The following is a 12,431-nucleotide window of genomic DNA, read 5'->3' as shown; positions in this document are numbered from 1 at the left end:
CCAGTAACGGACGGGACCCACTTATACCTCCAAAGCAGATAAAATTGTACTTTATGATGAACTACGGTGCTTCCACGAGGACTCTCTTCTGTCTGCCAGTGCTAGAAAGAGCAACAATAAATGGCCCAGAGAATAAAAGTTTCTTCTACTATGATAACTTGATGTAGGTTATTCTACGCTGTCACATTAAGATATCATAACATCTAATGGGTGTTATCAAACATGTTACATTTTTGGTCACATGTTGAACCACAATGCAGTCATGTAATTGACCTATGACTTGCCCAAAATCATTGGTTAATTGCCAAACTGCAGATGTAAAATGGCTGCACAACAGTTAGCATCAAAAGTTTCTTAGGTTTCATGAGGGGTTTTCAAGTTGAATTGGCCATTCCCTCATGTGTTAAGGGGTTGGCAGTGTTATCTTGGTACACCTTTCCTCAAAATGACTAGCATGCTAATGGAGATGTAACCAAATCAGTCCATCGAGTAAAACACTTCATGGAAAGTTTTCCACAAAAAAAAGTTTGGTCCTGTAAAGATCTGAGGTTGTGGGTTGTAAGTAGTCACCTAGGCAGGTTAACGATGCAACAATATTTTATTGATCACAGCCATGGTAATAAAGCAATTCCAGGTAAATGGCCAAAATACAGTTCTCTCAGTCCTCAAGTTCCCAATCTGGGTTCAGTAGTTCCACTGGCTTTGTATAAGGCCATACTCACTGTCTCCCAACTTTTGGTTGGCCCATAGATTTTGTATCTCCAGCCAGTATAGTCTGTAGCCACAGTCCATGATCCTCTAGACGGCAGATAAAACGATGAAAGCACGGGTATCCAGTAGCAGCAGTCCTTTTAAGAAAGTGTAAATCCAAACGACATAATCCATAATGGTAACATGTTTATCCATTCATCCTTCCAAGTCCACGGTCTCCATCCTCTTTCTTCAATCCTTCCACACATCTCCGTAAAACATGTCTCCACTTTCTTCCACTCGGATCAGTCCCCTCCCAGGTCAGAAGTGATCACACTCTCCCCCTTAAACATTCACTGTTCGCTAAAACAATGAAGAATATCTAGAAGCCTTCATCTGAGATCGCCTGTAAGACCCACTGTGGTTATGGCTCCACTGTGTCTCAATCTACACTCACCTATTGAGATTATTGGCTGTTGAAACAATGAACTCCTGAGATAAAGATGAGATTAGTGGAATGCTGGACATTTTACAAGTGAATCTTACATACTGACAAGTAAGCAGAACTATATAAAACATAACAAGTAAATCACTAATAGAACACAATAATAATATTGACAAAAATGGTGGTCCGTTGCTGGAAAAGTATCATAGTCTTTAGTAAGTGGGCAGCTCCTCACAGGTCCCATGCTCAAAGCCAGTTTTTAGACAAAGTGGGGCTCCAAATGTTAACACACATGTAGGTTGCATTTACATGGGCTGATTTCAGGCCATTAAACAAGCACAATTGACAACATTGAAGTCGTTCATTAGTTATTTTCTGGCCTCTTTACACTGGATGACTAGGAATGATGGCACAAAACTATCACTAGTAGATCAATCTGTCACCATACACATGTTCTCTGCAGTTTACACCAGGCGATGTGCTACTGAGAAGGATTTTCGTTCTATCATACACAATCCAACCACCCGATGAATGAGCAACATGTTTGCTTATTGATGGGCGATTGCCAATGTTTACACCTAATGAACGCTCGTCTGCTCTTCCAGTATATATAAATGTGGATGTGATATACTGTTACACACATCTGTATACAGAGCACACATCTGTAACATACAAACAGTGACCAACATATCTTAAAGAAACAATGGCGGAGACCCCGGTAAATTCAGGGTCAGCCAGAATAGCCTACTCGTATAGCATTTAGAACAGAAAAAAACACGAGTACAAAATGGCATAAAAAGTTAGTTTTATTTAGTCAATCTGCAAATAACTTAAATTAATATATCCATAATATAAATGCATGACAAAAAAGTGCAATGTGCTCGAAGAAAAGCGCAGTCCCACCTGCAAGGGCATATCATACCCAAGCTAAAAGGATAGTCCATATACATAGTGTGGTATCTTTCCAGAGATATACTGGATAGAATAAGGCTATATATTCCAAGTGGAGCACATACAAATGTTAAAATCAAACCTAGGTTCACCAGATGCTTTCCACAATTGTATATGAGGTCCAGGTGTGTTGAGACACCTTTGCCACCTGTCTTCTACGTCCCCCTGGACCTCATATACAATTGTGGTAAGCATCTGGTGAACCTGGGTTTGATTTAAACATTTGTACGTGCTCCACTTGGAATATATAGCCTTATTCTATCCAGTATATCTCTGGAAAGATACCACACTATGTATATGGACTATCCTTTTAGCTTGGGTATGATATGCCCTTGCAGGTGGGACTGCGCTTTTCTTCCAGCACATTGCATTTTTTTGTCATGCATTATATTTATATTATGGATATATTAATGTAAGTTATTTACAGATTGACTAAATAAAACTTTAACTTTTTATGCCATTTTGTACTCCATGTTTTTTTTCTGTTCTAAACACATATGCAACGTGTATAAAAAGTACACAAATATACATGACTGGAATATGCAGAGCATCTGCACACATGAGAATGCACAGAGCACATACACTCACACTATAGAATACTTACCAGTCTCTCCCTTCAGTTGTAAACTCCTGCACAGGACCCATGGTGACATCACGGTCACATGACTGATGTCACCAAAGGTCGTTAAGCAGTCTGCACATTGGAAATTAAATTGATAATATCATTGCAATTTTCAATGTAACTTCTGCTGTAGATTCTGCGGGCAGGAGTGTACATAGAAATCATAGGGCCCCATGGCAAAAGTCCTAATTGGCCCCTGCAAAAAAAAATTACTCAATGGGAGCACAGGAGAGCATATACTATTTTTTCAGCCCTTACAAAGTAATTTTGCCCCTTACTGTTCGACATGCTATAATGTGCCCCCACTAGCACTCCAAACAGTACAATAACACCGTTCACAACCCTCTACCCAGTATACTGGCCCCCCACAGGCCTCGAAATAGAATATTGCCTGCCACATAGTATGATGGCCTCAAAAATTAACCATTTATTAAAAAAATAAATGCTCCCCCACTGCTCCAGTCTCTGCAGCATGTGGTCTGCACTACATCGCAACTCCTGTGCTGAGCAGTGCAGAGGGTTAGAAGACTCGCTGTAGAGATTGGAGCAGTGGGGAATGGGGTGTAGTGAATATTTTTTTTTATTTATGGAGGACTATGTGGTGCCCGTAATACTGTATGGAGGGCTATGAGGGGCACATTTTACTGTATGGAGGGCTGTGTGGGGCCAACTATATTGGGCTGTGGGGCCCATTATACTATATGGACGGCTATATAAGGGCCATTAATTACTTTTGAAAGACTACAAGGGGGCCATTATACTGATGGTATATGTTATGTTCTGCTACCAGAGCTAAGGAAAGAGAGGAGATCTGTCCCTACGATAGAACTCAGCTTAATCCCTACGATGTAACAGGGGACCTGATCCTGCGATCAGACCTGCTAAAGTCCTAAGCTAGTCTGTACGGAGACCTATAGATGTGGGGAAGGAATCCCTACAAGTACTAAGGACTGGGAGGAAAATGGGACACCTCCTAACAGAAATAGTAGCAGACAGACGAACAAACAAAATATATAGAACATAGAGGTCCGTAGACCAAGCAAACTAACAGAGTTAGATACAGAGCACAGGCTAGCTAGAAAGTAGAAATACAATGAAGTCCAGCAAAGCCAGAAGGGCGGAGCAGGACTAAATAGGCCAAACAAGGTCATGTGACCAACAATAGAAAAAACCTAAGAGTAAGGTTCTAACAGTACCCCCTCTTCTAAGAGGATCCTCCGGATCCCCTAGGACCAGGCTTATCAGGAAATCTCCTGTGAAACGCTCTGATAAGTCTGGACGCGGAAACATCATCCGACCTCACCCAAGAGTTATCCTCGGGTCCAAAACCTTTCCAGGCCACAAGATACTGCAAACTACCTCTATACTGTCTAGAGTTAAGGATGCGAGAAATTTCATATTCCCCGTCCTCCACCACCGGAGGAACAGAGGCAGAGGCGTCCCAATCCGATACAACAGCTTTTTTCAACAGAGAGACATGAAATACCGGATTAATTCTCCAGGAGGTAGGAACCTCCAACCTAACCGCAGATTGGTTGACAACCTGAAGCACCTTAAAGGGCCCTACAAACTTGGGACCCAATTTCTTAGAAGGAATCCTCAACCGCAGATTCCTAGAGGACAACCAAACCATGTCACCAACAGCGAACAAAACCTCCTGTCGTTTCCTATCAAAGTAGTCTTTAGATTTTCTGTTGGCCTCCTGAAGATTACCACGCACATCCGTCCAAACTCTCCAAATCACCGGAAAAATTCTCCTCCTCAGGCACGGCAGATCCCAACTTGGAGAACGATCCAAACGACGGATGTCTCCCAGAACAACAAAAAAAAGGCGAACAACCAGCAGAAGAAGATGTATGATTGTTCAGAGCAAATTCAGCAAGTGGCAGAAACTCAGACCACCCCTCTTGATTGTCTGCCAAAAAACAACGCAAGAACTGCTCAACATCCTGGTTTTTCCTTTCTGTCTGGCCATTAGATTCAGGATGATATCCGGACGAGAACGACAAATGAACTCCCAACCTGTCACAAAAGGCACGCCAAAAACGAGCCACGAACTGAGGACCCCTATCAGAAACAATGTCAGTAGGAACGCCATGAAGTCTGACAATTTCCTTGACAAAGGTCTTAGCGAGAGTTTTAGCGCAGGGCAGTTTGACGAAGGGAACCAAGTGACACATCTTGCTAAAACGGTCCACGACCACCCAGATGACAGTAAAACCCTCAGAGGGGGGAAGGTCAGTTATAAAGTCCATAGCCAAATGTGTGCAAGGAGCACTGGGAACCTCCAAAGGACAAAGCAACCCCGCAGCAGGAGTATGTGAGGACTTAGATCTAGCACATATAGTACATTGACGCACCCACTTAATGACTTCCTTCTGCCATCCAGGCCACTAAAAACTGTGACCCACCAGTCTCTTGGTCTCAGAGATTCCGGGATGACCTGCCAACCGAGATTCGTGACACTCAACAAACAAATCTCTCCTAAAGGTCCCAGGCACAAACAACCTCCCATGAGGAGTGTTAGATGGGGCATTCTCCTGTGCTTTAAGAATCTCATCTTCCAAAACGGAGTCCAAAGCAGCTATCACAACACCTTCTTGTAAAATGTTCTCCTCTTTCTCAGCACCGACTATGGGAGAAAAACTGCGAGACAAGGCATCCGCCTTAACATTCTTAGTACCAGGGATGTAAGTAACGGAGAAATTAAACCGCGAGAAAAACAGTGCCCACCTAGCCTGACGGGCATTCAGGCGCTTGGCAGCATCAAGATATATCAGATTTTTATGATCCGTAAGAACCTGAACGGGAAATTCCGCACCTTCCAAGAAGTGGCGCCAGTGTTCAAATGCGAGTTTAATAGCCAATAATTCCCGATTACCAATATCGTAATTCAGTTCAGTCTCCGAAAAATTTTTTGAAAAAAAGGCACAGGGATGTAATCCATCCCCGTTATCCTGAGACAATACTGCACCAACCCCCACAGAGGAAGCATCAACCTCAACCAAAAACGGCTTAGTCACATCAGGCTGCATAAGGATGGGAGCAGAGGTGAACCTCTCCTTGAGATACACAAAAGCTTCAATGGCCTCAGAAGACCACTGAACCGCATCAGCACCTTTCCTGGTGAGATCGGTCAGAGGTTTGACAATACTAGAAATTTTTTTTATGAATTTTCTGTAATAATTGGCAAAACCTAAAAACCTCTGTATCGATTTCAAACCAATAGGCCTAGGCCATTCCTGTACAGCTTGAACTTTAATCGGGTCCATCTCAAAACCTTCGCTGGAGATAATGTAGCCCAAAAAACTAATTCTCTGTACAGCGAACTCACATTTCTCCAGCTTAGCAAAAAGCGAATTGTCCATTAATAACTGTAATACCTCACGTACGCTCTGCCAATGAGACTCCAAATCCGGCGAATAAATCAAAATGTCATCCAAATACACAACCACATTTTTGCCGATCAAAGGTCTAAGGATGTCATTAATAAGATTCTGAAAAAATGCAGGAGCATTAGTAAGACCAAAAGGCATAACCAGATTCTCAAAATGACCCACAGGAGTGTTAAAAGCAGTCTTCCATTCGTCACCCTCCTTCATGCGCAACAGATTGTATGCCCCCTTAAGGTCAATTTTAGAGAACCACTTGGCCCCCATTAACTGGTTAAACAGATCAGGAATCAATGGCAGTGGGTAAGGATTGCGTACAGTAATTTTGTTAATCTCACGAAAATCCAGACAAGGACGTAAACCGCCGTCCTTTTTTTTTACAAAAAAAAATCCAACCGCCACAGGAGACTTAGAGGGCCTAATGTGACCGGTGGCCAAACTTGTCTGTATGTATTCCTCCAAAGCCTTTCTCTCAGGAATAGTAAGGTTAAATAAACGACTTTTAGGAAGAGTCGCTCCAGGGACAAATTCAATAGAACAATCATAGTCTCTATGGGGAGGCAAAACCTGCGATTCCTTCTCAGAAAAAACTCTCCAAAAATCCTGAATAGGAACAGGCAATTCTCCCCTATCCAAAGCTGCAATACGCCCGTTACAACACTTGTCATAACATTTATGGCTCCAGGATTTAATTTCACTGGTAGACCAATCCAGTACAGGATTGTGAAATTTTAACCAGGGCAATCCCAATATTACTGGAGAAGGCAAGTTATTCAACACTACCAAATCCAATTTCTCATGGTGAACACCATTAATAGTGAAAGGAAATTCACAGACCTTGAGAGTAATATTCTTCAAAGGGGAACCATCCACAGAAACCACAGCAATGGGGGATGATAAAAGTTCGGGTTTTAAATTGAGTCTTTCCAAGAATCCCCCATCAATAACATTCAGAGTAGACCCACAATCAACAAACACCCAAAATTCCATTAATTTTTCCTGAGCAATCGTGGAAGCAGCTAAAAATACACCCTTGGAATTTAAACAGGCAATACGGGCATGACTGACCATTTTTTTTTCTTTCTTGATACGAAGCACACAGTCTTTAATCAAAAGACCAGATTTTCCGCAATAGAAACACAAGCCTTCAGAAAATCTGCGATCTTTTTCTTGAGAGCGAGGTGCCATCACTCCAATCTCCATCGATTCACCACTGTTAGTACACACATTCTCATAACCAGAAACAGACAAAGCAGAGGATTTGCTCTCATTAACCCTTAGTACACACATTCTCATAACCAGAAACTGACAAAGCAGAGGATTTGCTCTCATTAACCCTTGCACGCAGTCTCCTATCCACCCGTATAGCTAATTGCATAGCCTGTTGCAAATCTTCAGGTGTAGGATAAGCAATTAGCAGGTCTTTAACCCTTTCACTGAGCCCAGCAAGAAATAGACTTTTCAGAGCAGAATCGTTCCACCCTGTTTGAGTAGACCATCGACGGAAATGAGTACAATATTTTTCCACATTACCTGATCCCTGTCTCAAACGTCTTAACTCAGTCTCAGCTGATGAGACACGGTCAGGATCATCATATAATAGTCCCAAAGCAGAAAAAAAACTATCCACTGAACTGAAGCATGTATCACTAGGTTGCAAAGAAAAGGCCCACTCCTGAGGCTCTTTGCGCAAAAGTGACATTATAAACCCTATGCGCTGGGAGTCATCCCCAGAGGACCTGGGTCTCAAACGAAAATACAATAAGCAAGCATTTTTAAATGAAAAAAATTCTCGGTGTTCACCAAAAAATAAATCCGGCAAACGTACCTTAGGCTCCAAGAAATGTGCTCCAGGACAGTTACTCACGTGCTGACGGAGCTCGGTCACCTCCAAAGAGAGTCCCTGCAGGTGTTTAGCCAAATCCAGAACCGACACCATGATGGAACAGAAAAAATCTTTCCTTAGAGCATTTGCTGGGCTGGACTTACTGTTATGTTCTGCTACCAGAGCTAAGGAAAGAGAGGAGATCTGTCCCTACGATAGAACTCAGCTTAATCCCTACGATGTAACAGGGGACCTGATCCTGCGATCAGACCTGCTAAAGTCCTAAGCTAGTCTGTACGGAGACCTATAGATGTGGGGAAGGAATCCCTACAAGTACTAAGGACTGGGAGGAAAATGGGACACCTCCTAACAGAAATAGTAGCAGACAGACGAACAAACAAAATATATAGAACATAGAGGTCCGTAGACCAAGCAAACTAACAGAGTTAGATACAGAGCACAGGCTAGCTAGAAAGTAGAAATACAATGAAGTCCAGCAAAGCCAGAAGGACGGAGCAGGACTAAATAGGCCAAACAAGGTCATGTGACCAACAATAGAAAAAACCTAAGAGCAAGGTTCTAACAGTATATCTATGTAGGGGAGGGCATCATACTATTTGAAGGTATATGTGGGGGGCCATTATATGGTTGTCAGGACTATACGGGGGCGATTATACTGTTTGCAGGACTATGCTGGGGGCGATTATACTGTTTGGAGGGCTATGTAAGGGCTTTTATATTGTTTGGAGGGCTATGTGTGGGCCAATATACTGTATGCAAGCAATTATACAGTGTAAAAGTTTTTTTGAGGGGTTCAATAATACTCTGTATAGGGCTGAGTGGGGGTCAGTATGCTGTTTGGAGGGCTAGTGGTGGGCCATTATACAGTGTGGATGGTTGTATTGGGGCCATCATACTGAGTGGAGGTGTGTGGGGGCCATTATTCTGTATGGAGGGCTTTGTTACGAACACAGTTGGGGGCATCATGTTGTGTTGGGGGTCGCCATACTTTGCCGGGGAAGGGGAGTACAGTCATCATACCGTGTGTGGAGGGTACTATGGAAGAATTCACTGTGGGGATATCATACTTGTGTTTTGGGGGGAAACTATAGTTGGCATAATACTTTATGGGGGCAATGAAAGGGTAATTTAGGGGCTTCAGTAGGAGGAAATGACTTTGTAAGGGCTGCAAAGATGTGAGATATGCTCTTCAGTGACCCTGCTGAATATCAAGTTTTTTACGTTTTTTTAAGTGGAGGGCTCATGATTTCTATGTTCACCCCTGCTAGTAATATTAGGAATCACATAAAGAGGGATGAAGCTGCTTCATCTTTAGTGGTTACAGGTATCTGGCCCATTGTGACATCACTCGTGTTCCGCTCCCCGTGATGTCACAATGAGGTCACCATTGTGATGTCACTGGCTGTGGGGTTATAGTGAGTGACGCTACAGGAAAAGGCTTTGTCTGGAGAGGCTGACTGTGGATTACACAAGACGCAATATTCCTCCAGGCTAAAATGCTGTTTAGATTTCTTCTATTTGTGAGTGTGCTAATAGCATCTGCGGAGGGCGCTCCTATCAACACGAGCCACCATGATTTCAGGGCCTTGATCCCTGCAGGTAAGTGCTGTACCGGATATTCAGCCAATATGGGGTTATTGTTAATGACGCGCCCCTGGGCCTACTTAGTGTAGCGTTGCGCACGCGGGTACTACCCGGAGCCGGGCCTGTTGGGGGTAGTAGTTTCGTGGCGGTGACCCGGTCTGTGCCCAGGGAGTCAAACTGTGTGGCTGAGTATTAGCAGTAGATGTTGGACAACTACGCCACCCGTTGAATGCAGCTATGGAGCTGCCGCTGCAGGGCAGACCGCTGAGGCCGGTGGTACGATTGTGCAGCGTAGATGGTATAACCCCCAACGGGAGGGGTATGGCCTCAGGGCAGCCGACGTGGATGATGGGGGTAGCAGGAACCACTCAGAGACGATGCGGTGTAGTTCAGGGTCTTTACTGGTGATAAAGATAGACCCTCCCGGAGTACTGGCTAGCGATCGGGGCCTGGTCAGTCTTTGAGCAGATGGGATCTCCCCTGGCCAGGCGGAGTTGTAGGCCTCCCCAACTAATTGTACTCTTCTGGCTACCTTGCTAGAGGCGGGTAAAAGTAGCCCACGTCCCTGAGTGTACCGTGTGGTGCTCACCCGTATGGCCGGTGACTCGGGGCCTTCTAGTGGCTTCCGCTCCACGACGGCGGTGCTGGTCCCACGCGTGTGACCGTGCCTTCGGGTTTCTTGGCCAGAGGACCTGAAATCCCCTGCCGGGCGGTTTCTGCTGCTGGGTCTGGGTTAATCCCCACAGCCTCGGACTCCGGGTCCGGTGGTAACTCTTCAATCAGGGCGAGCTCTTCAGCTGCCAGCCCCTGATTCCTTTTAGCACGACTTCCCCAGAGCTCCTGATCTCTCTTTCCTATAGCTGCTTCTCTTCTTCTCTCTACTCTACTCACTAACCCTGCCTCAGCCCCAGCTTTATATAGGGCAAGTTCTTCCCCTCCCAGGACTGGGCAGGAGGTGTGGCATGCATAGGATTCCTGACCAAGAGACCTCCCACCTGCTCTCAGACATAACATTGCTATTACTGTGGAGACCAGACCCCTGGGGTGCCACATTCCCCCCTAGTGAAAGTTAGTACTCCGGGACTAAACATACTTTTGTAAACATAACAAGGTGCAAACAATAACATTCTAATAGAGACAACACATAAGGTGGTCACGGCGTGTCCGCAACCGGGTGTAACTTTTGAGGAAAACAAGGGTGTCCATTTCACCAACACAGGGAGACGTAACCAGGTAGGGGTCTGTCCTGCCCCGAGTCCTTAACAGTCTTTAGTCCGTCCTGGGTTACGCTCCAACTATATGCACAAAGGATTCCCGGTAAATCCACCAAAGACTCCTACAATTAACTAGAAACACATAATTATCCACAAGCAACAATAAACAGGTAAACATTAATAAAATAGCTTGAATATTTAGATCCTCCACCGTATGGGCAGCTGCCCTATAGTGACCCTAGTGGACCTTCGGAGCTGGTTGATTGGTCCTGAGCTACAGGGTATAGGAGCTGTCAAGGGTAAACTGGGCAGCCGTCTACGGACTCTTTGGCTCACTAGGGGTATGGCAGGCTCACTATAAGCAGAGGGTTGATTTTCCTGGTCTGCTTGTGTGGGGCCTTCTGCCTCCTGGACCGGCTGTTCTTCCAGTTCTACCTGCGTCTCCGTAGGCACTTGGGATGCTGGTTGGAGGAACGTGAGGACAGGTACCACAACAGCATCATTGACTTGAGTCCAAGACCGAGGGAAGTCTCCGAGCACAGTACTAACCATATCTTCCCTTTCCTCTACGGGTCGAGGGTCCTCTTGTTCCTCTTCAGGGTTCCGTAGCTGTTCGGGACACTTCTTTAGGTGATCCCGGGATACAATGGCTGTGGTTTCCCCTCCGTCTTTACTGATTGTACAGATCTTCGGGTTGTCGTGGCTTGAGGGCAGTACGGTGTACGGGTCCTTCTCCCATTGGTCGTCCAACTTGTGGAGCCGTCTTTTCCTCTTCAAGACCTGCTCTCCGGGCACCAGGGGAACAGCGGGAGCATACTGGTTGTAAGTTTTCTCTTGTCTTTCCCTAGCTTGACAGAGACTACGCGCCACGCTCTCCTGTACTTTTCGGTATTGCTGCTGCCTCTCTGTGTCCCAGTCTGCTTCTGGTGAAGTGTCCTCGGGTGTCAGGACTCCCATCTCCAGATCAACAGGAAGCTTACCAGGTCTTGCCCTCATTAGGTAAGCCGGGGTACAGTTGGTGGAACCTACAGGGATGTGGTTGTATAGGTCCACCAGGTCGGGCAGCTTTTCAGGCCACAGACTACGTTCTTCCAGGGGCAATGTTTTCAGAAGATCTATCACCACCTGGTTCATTTTCTCACAAAGTCCATTAGTTTGCGGGTGATAGGGTGTTGTTCTAATCTTCCGGCAGCCATACAGGGTGCAGAACTCCTGGAAGACTTCCGCTTCAAAGGCAGGCCCCTGGTCCGTCAGCACCTGCTCCGGGTATCCGTGCGGACGGCAGAAGTGCTGCTGGAAGGCTCTAGCTGCTGTTTGAGCCGTTAAGTCCTTGACGGGGACGACAACCAAGAACCGGGAGTAGTGATCCACGATGGTTAACGCGTAGACATAGCCACTTCTGCTTGGGGTCAGTTTTACATGATCCAAGGCTACCAGTTCCAACGGCTGTCTGGTGATGATGGACTGCAGGGGAGTCTTCTGGCTGGCACGGTCCCTCCTTCTTAGGTTGCATGGGCCACAGTCTCTGCACCACCTCTCGATGGTTCCTCTCATGCCTACCCAATGGAACCGCCCGCGCAGCAGGAACTCCAGCTTCTTCCATCCGAAGTGCCCAGCTCCATCGTGGTATGCCTCCATCACCATAGCTGCGTCTCTTCTTGGCACCACTACTTGCCAGATTAGTTCA

The sequence above is a fragment of the Phyllobates terribilis genome, unplaced genomic scaffold (assembly GCF_046119375.1).
Source record: "Phyllobates terribilis strain yellow unplaced genomic scaffold, ASM4611937v1 Scaffold_2__4_contigs__length_985480577, whole genome shotgun sequence".
NCBI lineage: Eukaryota > Metazoa > Chordata > Amphibia > Anura > Dendrobatidae > Phyllobates > Phyllobates terribilis.
The sequence above is the reverse complement of the archived record's forward strand: the minus strand, read 5'-3'. Positions refer to the sequence as shown.